This window comes from Gallus gallus, chromosome 3, assembly GCF_016699485.2.
Source record: "Gallus gallus isolate bGalGal1 chromosome 3, bGalGal1.mat.broiler.GRCg7b, whole genome shotgun sequence".
NCBI lineage: Eukaryota > Metazoa > Chordata > Aves > Galliformes > Phasianidae > Gallus > Gallus gallus.
The window spans coordinates 26,581,509-26,603,596 of NC_052534.1; the positions used below are offsets into that span (position 1 = coordinate 26,581,509).

The 22,088-nt window shown below is 43.5% G+C and overlaps 1 long non-coding RNA gene across 9 annotated transcripts in view; it reads left to right on the top strand.

The window, feature by feature from the left end:
• The window catches only part of LOC112532217, a 56,946-nt gene that overhangs the window by 13,781 nt on the left and 21,077 nt on the right, over nt 1-22,088 (top strand). For 6 of the 9 annotated variants that reach the window (XR_005858723.1, XR_005858727.1, XR_005858720.1 and 3 more), the window contains 6 exons: nt 763-843; nt 3,356-3,703; nt 3,800-4,025; nt 17,255-17,367; nt 18,227-18,280; nt 19,846-19,998. This is a non-coding gene — a long non-coding RNA (uncharacterized LOC112532217). The remainder of the gene's footprint in view (nt 1-762; nt 844-3,355; nt 3,704-3,799; nt 4,026-17,254; nt 17,368-18,226; nt 18,281-19,845; nt 19,999-22,088) is intronic. The other 3 variants (XR_005858726.1, XR_005858725.1, XR_005858728.1) reach the window with 3 other exon arrangements.

The window sequence follows — 22,088 nt, forward strand, 5'->3', positions numbered from 1 at the left end:
AGGGGCTGCAGGCAGATCAGATTTCACTTTCAAAGTAAGCATTTGGTGTATTCTTTCTGCTTTCAACTCAACTCCATGTGTTGGTGCTAAGCAGCTGAAATCCCTGCTCCTGCAGCTTGTGTCAGTGTAAGAGACTGCTGACAAGTCAAATCCTCTGGGATACGCAGAGTCTGGGCAGGCATCACACACATCTCTTCTTTTTCTGACCCCCAAGGCCATCTCTCAAGCCGTTTCATGCAACTTCTTTGGGGCACACTTTTTTTTTTTACCATTTGAATGCTCTAGAAAGCATTCTGCAGGGCTTGGGCATTTCTGAAGATGGCCTATAGCTCAAGCATGCAGATTCACTGTACTTTGCTGCACCTTTTGGGAAAGAACTATCTGTGAGTTGCTGTGAGACCATTATTACTTTGGTTAGGTAAAGCTAAAATACAATCAAGAGTATTTATTTACAGCACACACAACAAGCAAAACAGTCACAAGTATTCATATGAGAATAGAATAGTTGAATTGAAAATGTCTGGTAAGGAGCATCAAGTCCAACAGCAGCTTAGGTAGAAAAACATCCACGTGGGCTTGGACCTCTGAGATCTCATGTCACTGTGCCCTCTCCTCTGGCTGGGGATCTCCTAACAGAGATGTTCCTGGGGGCTTTGCCACCTCCTCCATGGTGGTCTTGGACATGCTGCTGGGGTTGCACAGTGGTAGGGTTTAGGCTAACCATTTGGGCTGAGACTTACCTTTATTTTTTGCTGCTGACAGGTTGTCTTGCTGGATTGCTTCTTATACCTTGTGGATTGTGAGGCTGCACGAATGCTTGAGCTGACACCAGCAAAAGGGCAGGTGAGAGCAGAATGGAACAGCAGTCCCATCCTGGCTTAACATTTCTCTGAAATTATGGCCTTGCTGTGAGAATTTCTGCCTCAGCCACCTCCTCATTTGAGCCAAATGTTTGGTGTCCATCTGTTTTATCTACACAGATACATGATGCAGTTTTCTAAGTGAGTTAGATGTATGTAATTGCTTACCGGCTTTTGATGGGGCAGACCTGACAGTGATTTGCAATTCTGGAGCAGTTCTCTGTCCAGGGATACAGTGATAGATGGAAGTCTCAGTTGCAGGATGAGGTTCAAGCTAAATGTGAGGCTTGAACTCTCTGCTTATCCCTGGAGACCTTCCCCTCCAAACTTGTGTGAAGAGTGTTGGCAGCTGCCACAGTGTTAAACTGCTGCCTGCCCAACAGTGAAGGGGCATACACGTACAGACACAGGCACAAAATCCTTGCAAGACAGAAGTTACACTTCATCACACATAATTTAGTTGCCACTCACCTAACTAGCACATAGAATCATAGAATCGTTTGAGTTGGAGGGACCTTTATAGGTCATCTAGTCCAACCCCCCTGCAGTGAACAGGGATACCTACAGTTACATCAGGGTGCTCAGAAGGTTGTTATTCCTGATCACCTTTCCATGGACTGTTGAAGTTGCATGCGTTACTAAGTCCTATTCTTCAGAAAATATGGTAAACTTGATTTAGTTGTTGCCATATAGACAATACCCACTAACATGACAGACAAGGTTGGCCAGCGAAGCCTAGGGAACTATGATGTGCAGCATGATTTTCTTTTCTCTAGGAAAATGCATTCTTTGAACCTAAAAGGTGGAAAAAATACATTGTACTAAGGAACAGGCATTAGTGGGGAAATACTGGTGGTAGGTGGACAGCTGGACTAGATGACCCTGGAGGTCTTTTCCAATCTTGGTGATTCTGTGATTCTAAAGGACAGGCTGGGCTGATGGCTGCGTACGAAGCAGTGTGAGTCAGAAGTACAAATTAGCAATAAACTATCAAACAACACAACTTATATGCATACGAAGAAAAATTCGCCTCATTGTCATGTGTTTTGTGAGGGATTAGGAAAATAAGTGTGATACCTGGAACAACTGAAATGGAAGAAGGTGTTTCAAGAGAACCAGTTTCACTTAAAAGCGTACCAGCTAGCAGCCCAAAACCCAGATCAGCTCAGTGGCACTGCTGTAATGTCACTGCTGCCCTTGTCTAGGCAGAGCCCTGCTTTTGTGGGTTTTACAGGTTAGTAAATTTCCAGTTACGTAAGTTTTCCTATTTTTAAACAAGTCAAAGTGAAAAGGGAAATGCTGGCCCAAAGGATGCAACCGAATACATGAAATACTATTTAAAAAAAAAAAAAAAAGGAGAAGTCACAGGGAATTAAATCAAAATTCTGGTGAAGCCATAACCCTCATTGCTGTAACAGAGAGAAGTGAGACCTGAACAAATGTTGAAAAAATATTTTCTTCTTTCTTTGCAAAGGTTCAGCTAAGGAGTGACTCAGCCTTATGTAAGAAAAGTCTGGATGGGGCATAAATAAACGCGAGTCACTATAAAGAATTTTCAGATTTTCTGTGAGATCTTTTCCTTACAGGGTCTTTGTACCGGGAAAGGGAAAAGAAGAGAGAGAAGGGAAGGGAAAGATTTGCATCAGAATTCTAATGGCTATAAATACGGATGAGATTATGCAAACCATGAGAAAATGTCATTTGCCTCCGTTTGCATAAATGTGTGGAAAGGGGGTGGTAAGAGCACATACAAGGCGATCTTCACAGGAGAAGTGTAAGACTGTGGTTAAAAAAAAGACCAGACACACTACAGACATGGGATCTGCGAAGAAGCGAGAAGGTGGCAGTGATTTCCAATTGCTCCAGCCTTTCAGAAACTTATCACTTCAGTTCAGCCTCTGATACGTGAGGCACGCAGCCATCGCGCCTACCTGAGGATGCTGTTCCTTGGCCATGCAGGCATGTGTCAGGTCACCTTTGCTGGAATGGCCACCCATGTTTGAACACTGGGTTGTAAATCTGTTGCTCCCAGCCCAAGATTATTTTACGGAGCTGAAACAGACGCTCAGTCTCTCTTGAAGCCTGTTTATCTGTCTGGGAGCTTCAGAGGGTGTTATCGTCCCATTTCTGTTGGTTTAGTGCTCTCCCAAATCTCCCTAATTATTCTTTTCCTTTCCCCCACATTTGAGGCTTGGAATAACTCTTTCTATTGGAAAGCAGTCATTGGCTTGGGCGGCAGCTGGGTCATTCTGTAAAGACCCTTGATTTTTTTTGAAAAAGGGCTCTTTAGGCTCTATGCTGACTGTCCAGCTAATGAAAATCTGTTCTCCTTGGATTGGGTGATTCCCATTTACTTTCATGTGGAACGTGATTAATAAATGAATAAATTACTTTTCTGTCCCACATCGCGTGCTAAGTTTGACTTGCTCCCTTACTGAAATGAACAGTCTCTTGGGATCACATGACTGTTGCTTTTGTGTTTTTTCCCCTCACAGATTGAAAATGATGGTCTTGTTCTTAAAGGAGAGCTGACTGTGGCCATGCTGAGCACTTCTCAGGATGAGACCTGCACAGATCACCTCACATTAGAATTCCATGTCTGACAGCAGCTTCGGAAAGGCAATGGCAAATCAGTCTTTTCTGAGGAGGATAAACAACTGGCAACAAATGTAGGCAGGAAAGGGTAGCTGTTCAGAGCATCCTGCAGCAGGCTTCACCCTTGGTTTCTGCTTGCTTTCTGCCTCTTGAAGAATAAATGAAAATGTATCTCGAGAAATGAGGTTCCTAGAAAGAAGTTCAAATTCCAGATGGCTGATACCACCCAGGCACCAGCTGTTGAGGAGGTAACAAAGTCTGCTTTAAAAAAAGAAATCATCAATGCCAAGATGCTATTGCTGCACTTTGGGGTTTTGCTTCTGCTGCTTTCATCTTGCTTTTAGGGCCACACATGTCCAGGGTGTGTGTACAGTCCTTGGTATGAGAATCGCCCTCCTGATTACCATCGGAGAACGTAGCACGTACCAATATAAGTATTGTTTTGTTAGAAGTGAAACCTTTACCAAGCAATACCAAGGAGCAATCAAAGGTCACCTGGGCACTGGATACGTTTTCCGTGAAGGCTGAAGCTCATAACTCAACAAGAGAATCCACAGTGATCTCTAAAAGGTGAGAGGTTGCTTTATCCAGGTTTTCCTTCATTTCAAAGACTTGCAGTCACTGCTCTTTCATATTCACAAAATGCACTGAGCATGATGTACTGGGATGTGATGTCCTCTGCGTTTAGCTGGTAGGAGCTCTTTTTTGCATGGTGCTTATGTCCTGTGGATGTGTTCTGAGCAGTGCATGCCAATATCTGCTGACATGGTTGGAGGTGAGTCCACTGTGTAATCACATACTCCTATGCAATTACATCTGATAGGGTCTCTCAAGTCTTTTCTAAACAGTGCTCAGCTGTAGGAAACCAGGTTCTCTCTTGGTTACCAGATTTGCTAATATTAGGTTGCTGCAAGACTATTTGATGCTAGCAAGTGATGAAAGGCACAGGGCAGACTCCAAAAGAGATGAAGTGAAATGAATGAGACTGCCAGGTTCTCTTGCTGCTGTTATTGTCACAAAAAACATTACTGTTGGAAAGAATGCACTTTCACTCCTTCCAGTTCATCTTAGAATGCCCCTAAAAATTGAGTTTGTGAAGAATCATACATCACCTGGAGTAGAACATGCCCTGTTGGTCCATAAAACAAGTTTTCTCTGTTGTTCCCTAAATGGAATTATCTTCTCAGTGCCTTCAAATCAAAACTTTACCTCTCTGTTCTAACACAATGCTGTTAAGCATATAGAATCTTCATTGTTTGGGTGGGGTTTTTTTTAAGAAACTTTAGTAGCATTTGGAATCCTAACCCTTCAACTTTGAATGATATGTTTCAGGCCGAGCTGAAATGATGTCTGCTTTTCCTTTTTACATTGTTTAGGAAAAAATATATATATAAATATATATATATGTATAGTTCTGACAGAACCAGTTCAGCTTCCCTCTTCCTTTGGTTGGAAACTTGAAGCTAAGAGTATTTGCCAGCTTTAAGTGAAAATTGATAAATATTCCTTAGACATTGGGTGAGATCTTTAACTGGATTTGAGTGTTGTAATCCCACTGAACTCAAAGGAACCAGACTGATTTATACCAGATGGTTATCTGGACCTCCAAGGGGAATGTAATCAGCATCAGGGATTAAATTTGCCATTAATACACAATGATCTGTTTACATCAGCAGAATTACATCTGTGCTTCCTCACAGATAAATTTCTTCCAAGTTTCCACTACTAATGTTGTCATCCTTGCACCGCGGGTTGTGGTTCAAACTGGTAACAGAAGCCCAGGAAGATTTTGCTGGAGCAATGCTTCAGCCCTTGGGCCCAACATTTACTCTGGCATTTGTGCCATCCTGGATTTTAAACAGTTTGTCATCATCTGTTCATTTTGCGTGCTTGCACCAGAATGAAACAGAATGTAGGGGAAAATCATTGCTTTCATTGCTTGTATGTTTGTTTTGATGGATGAACACACTAGTATGAAAATACATACCTATACGTGTATGTGCACACATATTAATGTCAAAGGAATGTTATACAATAGGGATGCTTTGTACGGCCACCAGAAAGACCTCTAGTATGAACAAACTAGTGAGGAGAGGCTCACTAAGCATGCACGCTCATAGGCAGGGAAACTGTTGCAGCTTGTAGGAGTAAAACACAACCTCTGATTTATGGGCACAAAGGAATGGAAGAATTTTGTTCTTCTTAGTTTTTCTCCAGTGACTTTGACAGCTCCTCTGGGTTTGAGGAGATACAGATTTTCAGGCTGGCAGGGTGCAGCAGACTAGCTGCTCTCCAAAGCTGACACTGATCTTTGATTTGTATCTTCAATATTCTCCTTTTTGGACCAGTTAGTACCATTAAGCTCTTGCCTGTCCTGGCTCAGTATGCAGCAGCCTGTTGTCTCTAGAGTGATTTGAGGAGGGTTTGTTCTACCTCTACTAGAAGAGGCTGCAGTTCTTCTTCTATCTTAACCCTGAGAGGGCAAGTTCTAAAACCTAGAGGGATGTTTGAGCTGTGCCTGGACCTTGTGCTGGTGCACATGTTGAGCACCACGCACTTGTCCTGCACTTTTGTTAAATCTGTACTTGTTGCAGGCGAGGGACTGACCGTGCCACTTTGGGTTGGTGGTATTGGTGAGAGTGGATCTTGCTTGAGTATCACGAGCTTTTCTTCCACAGTACCATTTAGCCCTTTTCTAGATCAATATCAGTTATTTATATGCTTGAAACGATTTAAAATAATTAACACGGTGAAAACTGTCTAGGATTTATAATTTAAACTCATTTTAGCAGGATCGTGTGGAAATATGGACAAGAAAAGGACCATAGGAGAGGAGACAGCGCTGCTGAAGTAGGATGGGAAGCAGAAGTTTTCTGGTGTGGGTGGATGGCTGTGGGTCTGCAGCACTAACATAGATATTGGATGAAAGTGAGTTTTAGTCAGCCTTGTGAATATTGTCATAATTCCTGCAACCCACATGGGGTCTCGACCCTGAATTTGGAAACAAATAGATCTGTGCTTAGGGAAAGGAAGTGTCTCATGCCTCCTGGGCCAGCCCTTCCAGTGACTTGTAGTTGACCTGCTGTAATCCACTGGGACTTTTTGATGCAATACAGGCAGGGCTAGAAAACTCTCACTGCTCTCCTCACAGAATGACAAACCTCTGTCCCTGCAGAGTGACAAACCTTCTCTAGCCCAGGGAAGAAGGCAGCATGGGTGAAGATGCTTCTCCTGGAACAGCTGTCCTTTAGTTTTCTTAATGATACCAGTTTACCGGTTGTGCTTGCGCTATAGATTCCCTCTGAGAAGGGAGGGATGTCCCCTGAGGTCTGGAACATCTCTGCCTCCCAAAGGAAGATTTGGAGTGAGTGATGGTGGGTCCCACGGGAAGCCATGGCAGTCACGGGAGGTCCCTGAACACCTGAGCCTGCTGTGCTGGAGGGCAGCAGAAGGGCTGTGCAAGGTGTGCATCCCCTGGGCTCATCCTGCTGAGGTCAGGGGAAATTATGCCCACGGCAGAAAGACTTGGTCTTGATGCACTTGAGAGTGGAGACATTGCACAGTTGTCTCCTTACAGGAACCCTGGCCTTATCCAATGCTCTGCTAAGGCTTGCTTTTGACAGAGCTTGCTTGCTTGTACAAGTCCTGCTACCTTTCTGCTCAAAATAGCTAATTGCACAGAAGAGAGCTTTTTAAGCATTAACAGGATTTTTGAAGGTCTTGACAAAGAAACAAGAGTCCTTTAAATGTCTGCCTTCTTGCAGCAGTGAGGACAAAACCTTGGGAGTTATTTAGAGTAATATATTTTTAATTGCATCTTCTAGCTGGGAGAGGCACTGAGATCTTCTGTATAATACCTTTCAAGGTGACCTTTGCACAGCTGTGTTGTCTGGACGAGCCATGGTGTCACTGTTAATAAGAGCACTCATTGGAAAAACAGCATTACCTGTGTTAGGTCTGTTTGCTCCCTGCAGAGCTGCAGCACTTGGGAATGTGTTGGTGTGGCTGTGCCAGGACACCATCCGTGGCCCTATGGAAGGTACTGGTGAAGTTCCTATCCTGCTTTGATTAGGCAGGGCTTCCTTGTGTGGTCTTTGGTGGAGGAGAGTAAGGGATGCACAGACAAGTTGGGGCTCCACTTCTTCCCTTGCCTTGTGCGTGCTGAATGCTGTGCTTGTTGCAGTCCTGTGGTCTTCTCTTACAGCGTTCAAGGGTGTAAAATCAATGTCTGTTGCTCCAGAGTCTATCATGTGGTCTTAGAGACTGACCTGGAGGCAGTTACCCCTCTCTATTACCTAACTTTATGTACCAAAGCTACATCAGGGCTGATGTATGCCAATGGGGGAGCCTGGTCTTCCTCAGCTGGTTTTCAAAGGCTAAGGAGAAGTAACCAAATGAGAACAGTGCATTCCCATGCTTCACAAAGCATGGGTCTCTCCTACAAAAAATAAGAGTCAGCATCAGGCAAAGTTTCTGACCTGCAGGAATCTCTGACCATGCTTCCAGCTGATGGCTGCCATAGAAGCCACTGGGAAGCGGGTTGGTGAGTGAGCCTGGTTCCTGCTGACAGGTATCCACCTTGCAGTCTGCAGCTGGCAGCCTCGGCGGCAGGCACGGCTCAGAGCTCCAGGGCTGAAGGAGCAGGAAAAACAAACAGCACTCACATAACAGGATGTGACTGCCTCGCTTCCATGATTCATATCCTGAGCTGCAATCCCCTGGACCAGTGCAGCCCGGCGGCCAGATCCTTGGCCCACTGATTTCTCTTTGAGGTCCAGGAGGCATTCTGATATTACTGCTATTTGTAAGGAAACTTCTTCTGGCCTGATTTTTCTGAAATCCCAACTCCTGGCTCACTCCAGAGATGAAAATTTCTGCCTCACTGAGGGCTCTGAAAAGAGCTTTGTAGCAGTGCCAGTTTTACCTAGGATTTGGATGTAAAAGTCATTTAAAGTGGAGGCAGCCTCATCTGTTAGCATTTCCTGGAGAGTTGATCTAAGCATTCATCAGGGAGAGATGTAGTGAGACTTCCTGCGAGAGGTTCATCCAGTAATGCACTTTTGCTTTCTGCAAATATCTCCTTTCCCCCACACCTTCTTTTCCCCTGACTTTTCATCCATCTTTGGCACGTTCCAGCTGTTGAATCATTAAGGAATTTTATTGAGGTGCTTTTGGGATGGGACATCTTGGGAGCATCAGTTTCATGCTGTCCCAGCAACGCATCTTACTTTCTTTCACAGCATCTGGGTGCCAACCAGGAAGACGACTCAGGCTCTTTTCGAATAACCAGAAAATTCCCAGATGCTGCCATACAAACTTGTGTACCATCCCCCTAATCTTCCTGAATAATGGCCCCCACTATTTATGGCCCAGGGAACATGTTGAGAAGGAGGAAAATGCATAATACTTGTCATTGATGTCTGCAAAAAATGAGTGCTTGTGGTATACTCACCGTGTCAGAAGACAGCAGCTTTTAACTGGTGCATCACTATCCAAACTTGAGTTCTAAAACATGCAGCTGTCTTTTCTCCACATCTCTGCAACCTGGAAAAATGAGAATTTATCCATCTCCCTGAAAAAAAAAAGATAGTGTTATTGCTATTTTTCTAATTGCTTACTCTTCTTCTAAAAAGACTAAGTCCCTGCAGCTCCCAAGAGTTTTCTTTGCACCTGACAACAGTTTTTATAGTCCATTTCCTTTCCCTAGCTAAGTTCAGCTCCTGGTTTTCTTCTGTCTTATCCCACAGGCTGATCTCAAAAGAAGTTACACTTCTTGTGTTTTCTTCCTGCCTGCAGCAAGTGGTTTATAATAATAAAGTTTTATATCAAACTGATGAGAAAAATATCAGGAGAAAAGCAGATTTCCTTTCTGAAGCTCTCGTGCCATTGAAATGCTTATAGCAGAAGGCTGGATGGAGGTGCTAACCCAGACCAGAGATGATACAAAGGCAAATCACACAGGCTCTGTAGGCTGTGGGGTCTGCCCAGACCCCTGGAGAAGAACAGAGCTCTGATCAGGTGATTATATCTGCAAAATACTAAAATGGGAAAATTTTGGGGGTAACAAAAAGTTCAAGAATGCCCCAGTGTGATTGCACAGCATGGGCTGAAAACAAGCCTGGAGCAGAGCAGCAGATCAAAAAAAGATTTGAGCTCTCCCAGCAGTTTGCTATCTCAGATAATCTTCTTCTATGACATTAATTTCCTTGGGCAGAAGATTAAGCACTTTTGAATGAATTATAGTGATTTCAGTTTCTGCTGTCCTTGCATATTACTGCAATTATCTGTGCAGCCTCTCGGCTGCCCTGCTGCCATCACAGAGCCCAAAAGGTTAATAATGGTTCAACTGAAAATTGCTAGGTCTGTTAAGTGTGGGAGGTATGTCAGTAGCCCATAGAATGAGCACGTCTGATGTTTATATGGAATTAAAATCATACATGTGCACAAACAAGGTCTGGTCACCACTTAGCAGGGACATTTTGTGGTAATTTTTAGATGAAACTTCTGCTGTTTTTTTTTTCCACAGGGTAAATTCACTTCCTCTAGCAGTCCAGATAATAGACAAGGGAGCATCTTAGAGGTTACGTGCTGCATTACTGAAGAAAAATGTGTCTAAAGTGTGGACAAGGTGTGATTAAACCAAGACAACATTCAGACATCCTAGCTACCGCTTGGGCAAATTGGGTAAAGCAAGGAATTTTAATTCCAAAAGCAGAGATTGAGCAAAGGAGGGCTTTATTAATTTTTCTCATGCCATGATATATACCCTTTCTTAGATTGCACCCCTTGAAAGCAGTACCACAGCCTGCACTAATGCTAGAAGCAGCTCTATCAGATCTTAGTAGAGGGCCCTGTGTTAGTTTAGCAGCAAGTCACTGTGTTGTGTGGGTCTTGATTTGCTTGGCCCCAGCACATGAAGGGTGGCCCAGTTGTGCTGTCTGGAGGCCTCCAGACCCAGGAGATGCTCTGACACTCACCAGGGTTTCAAAGCTCTGTTAATTGACACTCTAAACCAATCGAATTTAACAAGAGTCTTTCCACTGACATCATGGCTGTGATTTATACCCCTAGTACATAACGCATTGTTTCGAATGTGAGACTTAATGCCTTCATCGAGCCTGCAGCTTTCCAAGTCAAGTATGAATAAACAGAGAGAGAGGAGGGGGGAAAAAAAGCACAAACCACAAGACAAGTTTAAGAGATTTCTGCGTATTCGTTAGAGGCAGATCTTGACTAACGCCAAGAAACAGCGGGAAAGGGTGTCTTTTGTCTTGGAAATGGGAGTCCACAGGTCTCCTGCAGCCAGAACACCACATCAATGTGTTAGCTTCTGCCCAAAGAGGAACCTGAGCCTTGCGTGCAACACTTGGACCAGGGAGAAGGTTAACGGACTCTCCTGCGCTGTCAGAAACCTTGCCTGCTTACGTTAATTAAATCTGTCAGCCCCTCTATTTTCCATCTATTTTTAGTCTGGTTTTCTAGGGAACTGAGGCTTATACAGTCACAGTGGCTGTCTGTCCATCTGTTGGTTCCCCCTGCTCCTCCCCATAACTTTCAAACTGTCAGCAAATTTCAGCCAATCTGGAAAGATGAAGAGGCATCTCAGACCTTACGATGCTGATGAATTTCATGAGGACTGCTGGAAATTTGACAAAGACTTGATTAATGTCCCCTCAAGGCAAAGCTGTGATCACTCAGCCATTGCCCTTTCTGTTTGTCCCGACTACAGCAACCATCTGCCCCACTGACATGTGAGTGGCTTTTAAACCAGCTACAGCATGTGCTGCCTCTTGCTCACCCCAAAGCAGTGGGAAAGCAAAGGTTTTATGGGCGATGCGACTGGGGTCTTGCAAGGGATGTGAAATACTGTGTGGTGTCAGATAGGAAATAGAAGTAAGTGAGAGCACTGTGGTGATGGTGACAGCAAAGGAAGGATCTAGAAGGTACTACACTCAGTTTTTCTGGGACGCAGTTGTTTGAAGGAGCAGCAAACACCAGAAAAACTGGGAATGTTGTGGCGAGGGCTGAGGGGTGTGCAGTCATCCTGAGGCTGAAGGGAAAAGATACTGGGAAAAATGCAGGTTAAGGTCAGTTGCAGTATGAGGGGCATAGCAGCAATCCCTTGGACACTGAGTAATGTTATCTCAGCTGCTCATAGAACAACTCACTTTATCGAGGACTTTTTTTGGCAAGGTTAGAATAGGGAATGACTGAACTTATTCAGAAAATATGTTCTCGTGATTTCTTTTGGGCTTTGCAATTATGCTGATAGAGATAGCAGCTCTTTTTCATGATACGTTATGGTCAGAAAACATATTTACCTCCTGCGTTACTCGCAGCACCCATTGGATTTCTTCGATTCCAGAAGTCTGTTTTTCTTAAAAGGATGATTGTTTTGCTGCGCCCACGACACTGAGACAGAGCTGCACTGATTAAATAGAGGCTTTATGAGTGTTCTTTGTACTGTGTGAGGAGGAGCCTTCTTTACAGCTATGCGAAAGCTTACACTCACTTGGATGGCAGTCAACATGCCTTGGTAGATGAGGCCGTCTGTGTATCATTAAGGAGCTCGAAGAGTCAATTCAGTCCAGACAGTAAACAATGAATTGCTGACCCTTTCAGCTCTGCTGGGGCTAAAAAATACCAGCGTACACATCTGAGCCCTATCAGTGGAAACACACAAGGATTAGATTATTTTGGTGATGGTTGCATTTTTATTGTGAATAATCTGATGGGAGCCTGATGGTGCCCAACACATCCATTCTTGCCTTGTGATTCTTTTGCCGTCTGAAACGTTGTTAGTTTTAATGACATAATTATCCTTTATATATTCAGTTAAATGTGTGGGTTGGATTTTTTCTTGTTCTTTTTTCTTGTTCTTTTTTTCTTTTTTTTTTTTTTCCCTGAGTTATAATTAGTTTCCCTGAGAGGCAGCAGCTTTAATGCTTGGGTAGTTTTCTGAGAAGTTGGGACCGAAAGAAGCTTTTGGGAAATGACAATTCTATGTCCATGTTTTTTTTTATTTGGTGTGCTTTATTTCAGTCTTTGTCTGAGCTGAAAGCTCTTGTTGACTGACAGAAGATGCATTGATTCAGTGAAATTAAGCAATTTCAGTCCTGCCTCCCAAACAAAAACATACAAAGAACTTGTATATTGACTGAAAGTAAAGTTCTTTTCTGAATTTGTACAAAGTACTTAAATGGAAGAAATGAACACCCCTTCCCCCTGTCCCCAGGGCACTAATTGGCCCTGACCTGAATGCTTTTTTTTTTTGCCAAACTTTACTGGAAGTTTATCTCAACAGAAAATTTTGTAATAGACGTGTGCTGCGCAAGCAAGCAATATCCTGCAGAGCAAGAACAGTATGGGTTATTCATTATCAAGGTAATTCTAATAAGATGAGACTATTTAGTCAGCGTATCTTGAAAAAAACAAAGGGAGGTCTGGGAAAAATGGTCACTGGCTTGTGAATTACCATATAGCCTTCCCAAGTTTTCCCTGCTCCATGGTCTGCCTAAGGCAGCCCATGCCTGGCTGTAATACTACTGCATCCGCGCAGACGTGGAAGGGCTCCGTAGTGGGCTTATAAGTGTTATCCATGAAAACTTGTCACAAATCGTGCAAGTGGTTGTCTTAAGAAGCTTAATACTTGTGGTTAAGTACCAATTGTGTTATGTCCTGGTTTTATGTCATTGTTAGGAAACAACAAAGAATGATTTTCATGTGCTTTACAGAGGGTTTGTGGTGGAAATGCACAGAGGTAAGGGCTCTCTCAGCACGAGTAGGAAGGAACTGTGATTTTGCCTGTAGGTTATGGTATCATTCTGAAGCCAAAAAAAAAAAAAAAGCAACTGAGAAGATAGATAGTTTGGAGAGCATATGAAAAGTCTTGTATGTTCTGCCTGTGTGGGAAGTTTGATTATTATTCTGAGGTGGTGATGATGATATCATGTTTCCCCCACACCCCCTTACAGTGGATGCCGGTGAGCATCTTCCTCAAAATAAGGGGAAAAGGAACCATCACTTGTTTGGAGTTACTTTGCCCATCCAGTTTCTCCCAGCATCATGCTATGCCGGGGCAGAGGAGCCAGGCCTTCATCACTTCTGGGTGACAGCAACTGGTTTCTCTCCGAGAAAGCCCTTAGCAGGTACAAATGGAAGGGTCTTGGCAGGTCCCTTAGTCTCTCCTCTCTCCCTTTTTACAGTACTTTTGAGAATGATGTGTCCAAGCTAGGTTTGCCTGTCTCTTGGAAAGTACTTCCAATCCTCTAGTTTAGATGGAATGCTGTTCCCAGCTGGAAAAGCTCATCTACTGGCACAGTCAGAGTTATAATTGGTTTGTATAGATTTAGTGCAATTAAAAGAAGAAAGAACAAAAAAAAAAAAAAAAAAAAAAAGAGCAAGAGAAGGAAATTCCTTTGCCATTCTATGCTTGTTATTTGTCAAGTTGTGTGCGTTGTCAGTAAAGCTGAGCAATTGAACCGTCAGGAGCTCTGTGGCCCCAAAAGACCATTGGTAGGAGAGAGGAGACACAGCGTCTGTGGCTCTGGCTTGGGCGAAGTGTGCTACATAGTTTTCATTTTCTGCATGCATGATTAAAATTAAAGACCAAAAAAAAAATCTTGGCTCCAGCAGTGGGAACCACACAGATGTGAACTGGGAGGAAAGCTGATGTTTTTCACTGCTATGTCACCGCTTCCTGTGACCTGTGGACAGATTTGTCTCAGAGTTTTCTGCAGCACAAAGATATGAGTTATCTTTTTTATAAGTAATGGGAAAAAGTACAACGTTCAGGATCTCATAGTGTTCTTTCTGTGCCTTATTTTGGGTGGATCTAATAGCTTTCCGGACTTCCAGATCCACTGGAGATTTTCTCCCCTGATTTGACACTGATCTGATGATCATAAAGGTCTTTTCCCACCTTAGTGATTCTATGCAATGTTTTCTCAAACTGCCCCATGCAGCCTTTCCTAAAGCCACAAGGCAAACACACACCATAAGCCCCGTGTGTTGTGTGGAAGAATACACGAATGAGCCACGTGTATTTACATGCTCCATTTGGTCGTGAGATTCCCAAATCACAGAGTCATCATCAAGCCTCAAAATGGATTAGGTTGGAAGGCACCAAAAAGCTCATCTAGTTCCAACCTCCTGCCGTGGGCAGGGTTCACACCCACTTGATATTCTACCTTTCTCTCTTGCCAGGGGCCTTATGCATGCGTGCACATTGCCAGGTGATGGGATCAAACATATATCAGTGATACAGATTTCCTGAGGAGGGAAGCGGGCAGCTGGGTGAAGACATTGCATGTTCCTCAGCACTGCAGCTCTCTGCCAAGGAATGGAGAAAGTTGTTGGCTGAAGATGCAGGCACCTCTCATGGTACCTCAATGAAACGTCACCAGGGTGAATAGAGTTTCATTTCCAAAGAGCTACATTCACATTTTGATTTTGGTCACAGAGGGAATTATATTTAAAGGGTTTTTAATCCCTTTGGAAGCCTTCCAGTCCTTGGGGATATTGCTGCTTAATCTTGCCCCGGTCCAGCACAGGGTCATTCTTTCTCAGGATAGAGCTTGCTCAGGGACTTTTATGGGGTTTTGGTTGCTTGCTTGCTTTTCAACTGAGACTGTTTTCCAGTTTAATTTGGAATTGTTTGTGAAAAGCATGTGCTTTCAGAAGGCTGTTGAGAGATTTTTGCCCAGCATCAGAAAATGCGGCACAGATAAGGAGCCAGGTGTGCGGTGAGAAATGGGAAGCACGAGGGACCCAAACTACAGTTGTCATAAGACTTTCAGAAGAGTTTCCAAATTAAAATGTTTTGCTTTTTACGTGTGTATCACACATTTCCTACAGGAAGGAGGGAGGAAAGTGGCAGCGTGGGCCCTTTTGCCTGTCTCCCACACTGAGAGGCTTGATTACTCTCTGAAAAAGGAATTCACCCAGATATATAAGGAATGACACATATATCAACCCTGCATGGACCATTACATCTCAGCTACAGACTGAGCAGTCCCTCACTTTTGATACAATGGGAACCTGTTTAGTTCAGCTCCAGTAGCAGCACTGGACTGCATGTTACTGGTTTGTTAGGATGATCTGCCTAAAGCTGTAGGCAAGGGACGCATTTTTTAAGCAAGTATGGGGTGTTAGAATGATACCAGGAATAACAATCTGTAAATTACAGATGAGGTTCATTGAGTGAGCAGTGTGTTATCTCTCTGAATGTTTAAATTTTTGCACATTTTGGCAATTTCTTTAAAGAAGGCAAGAGCTGGACTGTCAGCACTGATTTTAGTTTTGCAGCGTTATGGCTTTCTATTTATAATAGACACGAAAGAGGTCCTGAAGGCAGTGTGTCTTGTCAGTGAGCTAAAAATCCACTCATACCTTCAGTGTTTGCTTTGATTTAAATGTTTGTGATGGTTAATGAAAGATAGCCCAAGAAAGAAGGAGCAAGTTTCCCAGGACTCATCAGTTTATTTGTGTTTCCTTCCTATTTGTGGACTAAAAGAAACATTTTCTATGAATGGCTGTAAAGCTCTGGGGATAGCAAAGTGGGTTGTGGTCTGTCGCTAAGGGGGCTTCACTTCTAGTACCCTTGGATATTAATGTGGAGAGTCTGGCCCGTCTTATTACAGAGCTCTGACCGAATTTCCAGTTGCAGAGCTGCCCAAGGTTCCCAGTCGCAGGAGATGTGTCACTGCAAATAAAAACCAGGCAAGCTCAAGTCACTTAATAAGCATTATACGCTTCTTTTATTTAGTTCTCAATGTATATCTCTGGGCAACATTCAAACTCTCCAGTGCCTGCTAATTAGTTTGTTTTCTTATACTTCATTGAGATTTGGATTGGCACTAAGGCCCAAAAGGGAAGAGTCTAGCTGTCAAAATGTGAATGTCTATAACGAGCATAAGGTGTGGATGGAAACCACATAGTTGTCACACAGCAGCTATGACATAAAAGATGCTATTGCTCCCGTACCATTTACCATAAGAGAGAGAGATATTTTTGGAGGGCAGAAGATGTGATTACGGGAGACAGCTAAATGGAAGCTGTCGTTGTATGCTCCATGCACTGAAATGGAATAGTGTGCAGGAGAAAGGCTGTTAGAAATATTTTAATAAATATCAAGTACGTGGATGAATAACAAGAATATCTCAGCATTAGTTAAACGTGGCTGGCTAGGCTGTGCAGCATTGCTCAGCTGCGGGAGCACAGGATTCAGAGTGGGCGGCAGGGCTTTTCCTCCTAGCCCCAAAACTTGCTTTCTCTAAAATCTTGGCAAGTCATATTTTCCTCTGATTTCATGCCCTTTGGACCAGGTATGAGCAAGATATGATAACAATATGATCAACAGCATTTCTAAAATACTGCCATTGTCTGACATAACTCATAGACCAGTGTCAGATATTGTTTTCAAGTGATAATAGGATCGTGGATAGCTATGGTAAGTGAGGGATGATAATCAATTGCCATTGGTTTCATGCTCCAGGCCCCTTGCAGGGATGGCAGACTTTGCAGCCCACGTAGAGACCAGGCTTCTCTTCCTGAGACTGAGACGTGTCCCGCCTGCAGTTGTCCCACTTCTCCCCACAGAGCAGTCTTCTGCCCATGCTCTCAGCCTAGAGCAAGGCTCCCACAGGCAGCCTGAAATACTCTGGTAACAAACTCTGGGGTAACCTCTCCGCAGTAAATTAGTTTTAATGCAGTTTGATGACCATAAGCAGTAATTCTAACATGTAGCATCTCTGTGCGCACCAGCACTGCACCAATGGGTGCCTTCGCTCTCCTTGCAGTCAGTACACGTGGTGAGCTCCACCCAGCTGCTCTTGAAACGTCTTATTTTTGCTGTGATGCATCAGGGAGTCAACCATGTCTTCGGGAGTGCCCTTGGAAATTTTCAAGAGAAGTAAGTAAACCTATGCTTTAAATAGGTTACATCACTGAAATTGATTTGAATAATGGAGGAAGGGAAGGAGTGTGCAAACGACTAGTAGATGGTGAGAGAAGAGAAGAGGAGGCTGATGTGCAGCTCATTCAGCCCCCATGAGTCCCCTGGCTGTGCAGCAAAGGGCTGTGCTGCTCATCAAGCTGAGGCACAGAAACCAACACCTTAAGCCTCCCTGTAGCCAACAGAGTTCCAGGGAGGTGGTGACAGTCATGCGCGTGACAGACTTTTCCAGTCCCCCTTTGTGTAAGCACAGAAATACCAAGCTATAATCTCTAGGCCTGCGCTGGAAATACAGCAACAGCCCTTTCCCAGGATGCAGTGGGAGGTGTGGGGGCTGCCTCCTGCTCCTTTTTAGCAAGAGAACATCTCTACAGCTCCCCATACCACCTTCTGCAAAATGACAACCAGCATATGACTTGGGTTTGAAATCCTTGCAGCTGATGGAAAAACAATTAAGATCTCATTAAAATTCTATGTAGGGAGCCAAGAAAAGGAAGATAATGTCAGAGGAAAGGTGATACGTAGGACAGTATGGAGAATTCTCTTAAGTTAAGCCTGTCATTAGACGGGAACACAGAAGGTGCTAATTGTACAGTGCATTTCATTCAACCCACAAAGAATAATTAACACTTTCCCTTCTGTCTCTCCTTTCACTGAAATGAATGGATTCAGTACATACACTCTCATCTTAAGGCAGGAGTTGTCGTAGTCTGGCTTTGTATGTGCAGAGGAATTTTACTGCTGGGTTTCTTCACCTATTTAGTCACGTGAGGCACTGCTGATTTCATTAATCTCTTTGTGGCTGTTGCTCTTACAGAAATTATTGACTCGAGATGGAGAAGAACTGGGACAAGAATGCCCTTGCTTCCAGGTAAGCACAAAGCTTACACACTGCCCTGAATAAGGAAGGACTCGCCAGAGAGAGCTCCTACCCTGGGAGTGCTGGTGGGGATGGAGCACGATGCAAACAGGCACCACTTCATCCCGTGCAGGCTGTCAGCAGCCTGGCAGGGTGCTGAGGATTTTTCCTTAAGATCTATTTTCAGGCTGACCCAGCTGTTGACCGAGAAACCAAAGCTCTTGCAATGGGTGGATCTCTGACCTGCATTGCTGCCCTGACCACCATCAGCCCTGAGCAATGTTATTGTGGCAGCTGTCTTGCAAAGCAGATCTTAGCCTTGCCAGGCTTGCAGATGGCTTCCTGACCTCCCACACTCCTCATGAAATTTAACTAGAGATGATAGTCTTCACTTCCTTTTAAAATCGAGTGAGATATCACTGCAAGTTACAATACAGCTGATGTTCTCCCCTCTGTTGGTGACTACACTTCAGAGCTGGAATGAAGGGATTCATATCCATTGCAGCTTTTCTACTCCACAGAAATAATTCAGATTAATTAGCTAAAAATTACAAAGCGTTCTGTTTTTTTCTGTCAGAAAATGCTATATCTAAATATAACAATAATGTCACTTTACACCCTCTGATACTTTTGCAGGAGTCTCTATAAGAGAAGTTGAGCTTGCACATGCTTTTTACTGAAGTTCTTCATTCTAATTCATATCAAAGACAGCCCAAACAAATTCTCTAACCCCGAGCCTAAGTATCTTCAAAGTTTTGGGAAACTTGCCTTAGATGCTGTGTCCTTGATGCTTATAAGCAGTGTGAGTAGATGGCTGGCTGAGGCTCCCTGGAGCTGCAGTGCAAATGGGGGATCTGCACAGTGACACAACCACCTGTGTCTTTTGACTCCCTCTGTGTGCATTGCACCAGTGTGGCTAAAGGGTGTCCTTTCACCCCACAGTAGCTGTGCTTCTTGTTGGAACTTTGGGCATACAAGAGTAGGCAGTTGCAAAATACCAGATTATTTTCAGCTCTGTAGACACCTGCATTTACACAGCATGTGGGCTCTGAAAGCGCAAAGCCTAGGTCCTTCCAAGTGTTTGAATGAGCTCTTGAGGGAAAGGGGTAACATGCTGTCACATCTCTTTGTACTTTGACACAACTTGAGGCAGCAGCATCCCATCTTCAGTCCTGATATTTTCACCAAGGTGGGGGCATCCTTGGCTGCCAGAGACTAGGGGATGTCTGCACACCAACATCTCCCATGGCATGTACAGTCCTTGGTTCCCCTGTTAGCCCCATGACTAGGCCGCCTGTGTTATACTGTTTCTGTATGCCTTCCCCTGACCCAATTGCACCCAGTCCAAGTTGGCACACAGGTAGTCTCTGACTGAAACTGGGTTCAAGGGGGAAAGGATAGAGATCAGCAGGCTGAATGGGGATATGTCAGACACGGTCTCTCTCATTTCCCAAAGCACTGAGGCTATTCCCATGCTAAGCATGACCTGAGGTCACTTACAAAGGTCTTTGGGCCATTCTACCTGTGGCTGTGTAGCCATTACTCTGACCTTGCCCTATTTATATTTTCACTTATAGACTCTTCATCACCCATCTGTGATTCTTACATTCATGTGACTTGAACCAGAAAGCCATAATGTAACCAAACGCAATAATCAGGCGGGGGAAAGAAGGGAAGGAGATTCCTTTGGTGCTTTGCTGAAAGCTGATGTGGATATGATTGCTGCTGGTGTAAGTATTGATATGCTGGTTTGACCAGAGAGACAGGAGATCACCAGCTTCCAGTATTTCAGAAGTGTCACTGAATTTGCATGCCTAACAGAAAAAAAATTCTTATGCTGGGCACCCAAATCTAGAGGCTACTTTTAAACCTTGTTTTGTTTTTCCTGGTTGAAATGGAAGAAACATTTCTAATATGCAGTCCATTCTTAACAGGCACATTAACTTGAAAGTTAATCATAGTTCTGGCCCCAGATGGTTACCGTGCATCTGCTCCTCCATCTGTGGGAGTCTTTAAGGATACTTGATAGCTGTCCAAATAAGTGCTTAAAAACTGTATCATATAAAGGCAAAATAAGAAGATAGCATCATCCAGAACGATCCCAAAGGCAATGGAAGTTTCAATGGTGTTTCAAGCCCTCAGCAGTGCCCTATGAATTTCACCTGAATGCAGACTGTTTTATGGCATGCACAAAGCACTACTCATAGCAGGTGTACTCTGAACATATACCTACCTATTTTCATCAGGAAGGTGTTGTAAGAAATACACTTCCTGCTTTTCCATGGGAAGAAATCTTACTGCTAGGAAACTTGTAAACAAATGTAAGCAAAATACATTTCAGCCACGTTATAGTTATTATTTTATCTATTATACTTTGTTGATATTTCGTGTGGTTGTTGGTAAGTAATTTGTTTTGGAATTTGGTTTCAAACCAGCCAGTGATCTCCGTATCAGAAATCCTTGATAAATCTAGAAGAATGGTGCAAACTATATACAGCCTCCTCCTGTCCTCTCTGTAATCCCAGGCAAGATAAATATAGAAACCTCTAGGGCTGAGATGTGAGATATACTGTTGATGAGCAAATGTGGAACAGGCCACACTCAAAACATCATTAGATAAACTATTGAATTAAGGAGGAGATGGAGCTAATTGAAGTCGTGCTTAGGGGAGTCTTGCTAGGTCCCATTCAGTCTTGCAGAGTCCAATAATGTTGCGGTTTGAGACCGTGGGAAGTTTAAGATGATATGAAGCTTGGTCCAAAGCTCAGTGAAGCTGAAGAAAATCTCCCACAGTCCGTGAATATTGTATGTGTTATGGGACATTCTTTTTTTTTTTTTTCTTTGAAGCACAATTATCTCAAATGCAGAGGCACTGGAATTCCACTAAACCTTAGCCTTATCTTGCATGAGGGTTGTGTCAGATAAGAGGGAGGAAGGATGTGCTTTTCTTCTCAAGGCGAATACAATGACAAAGTTGATTTCTAGATTATTTCCCAATGCCATATCCAAGGGGACAGAGAAGTCAGTAAGGCTGTCTATATTGGGTGGTGAGACAGGAGAAAGAAAGGCAGGATGCCATTATGCTGTACTTGTCATGAACAAGCATAGGAAGAATAGAGGGAGATGGACATGCCTTTTTGCCTTGTTCTCCCCAGCTCTGCTCGTGGGAAGAAGGCCATCACAGGCAGTTAGAAAAGTGAATGTTTGTCACAGATCCTAAATGTTCCCTCTTTTCCGTAGCAAGCTGTGAGCACAAAGTTTTGCACTTGAAAGCTTTAATCATCGTTGTGCTTTACAAGTACATGTATTAAGGCCCTATAGAAACAGTCTGCGAACAGGAATCAGGCATTTCTCTTCAGGGTCACAACAGTCAGTTGTGTTTAGGAGCAGTTCTGCCACCACAGAAAATCACTCCTGCAGCATGCAAGATCCTTCTTTTTCTAAAATGACTCAAAGAAGGTCTGCTAAGCATGTATAGGATTTCTGGGCAAAACATATGACAGACATCCATTGAATAAGCAAAGTAGCTACATGGAAATCCAAAAGAAATAATATGCCAGCTGGGAATAAATACTTTGGTATGTGACACCACTGGGGACAAAATGTTAGAGCAAAATGTGGGCAAGATGTGTAAATAGTACTGTGAGCAATACTAGGAGATAAGCGTCTGTATTTGTAACCCTGCTTACATTACTAATGCCATACTCAGCAATTCTGTATGAAAATTGGTGCTTGTTATTTAACACATTGTTGGGAGTGATTTATGATTTGATTCCAACTCCTAAATGAATTGCAATTATTCTGGCAGTTATTAATCATG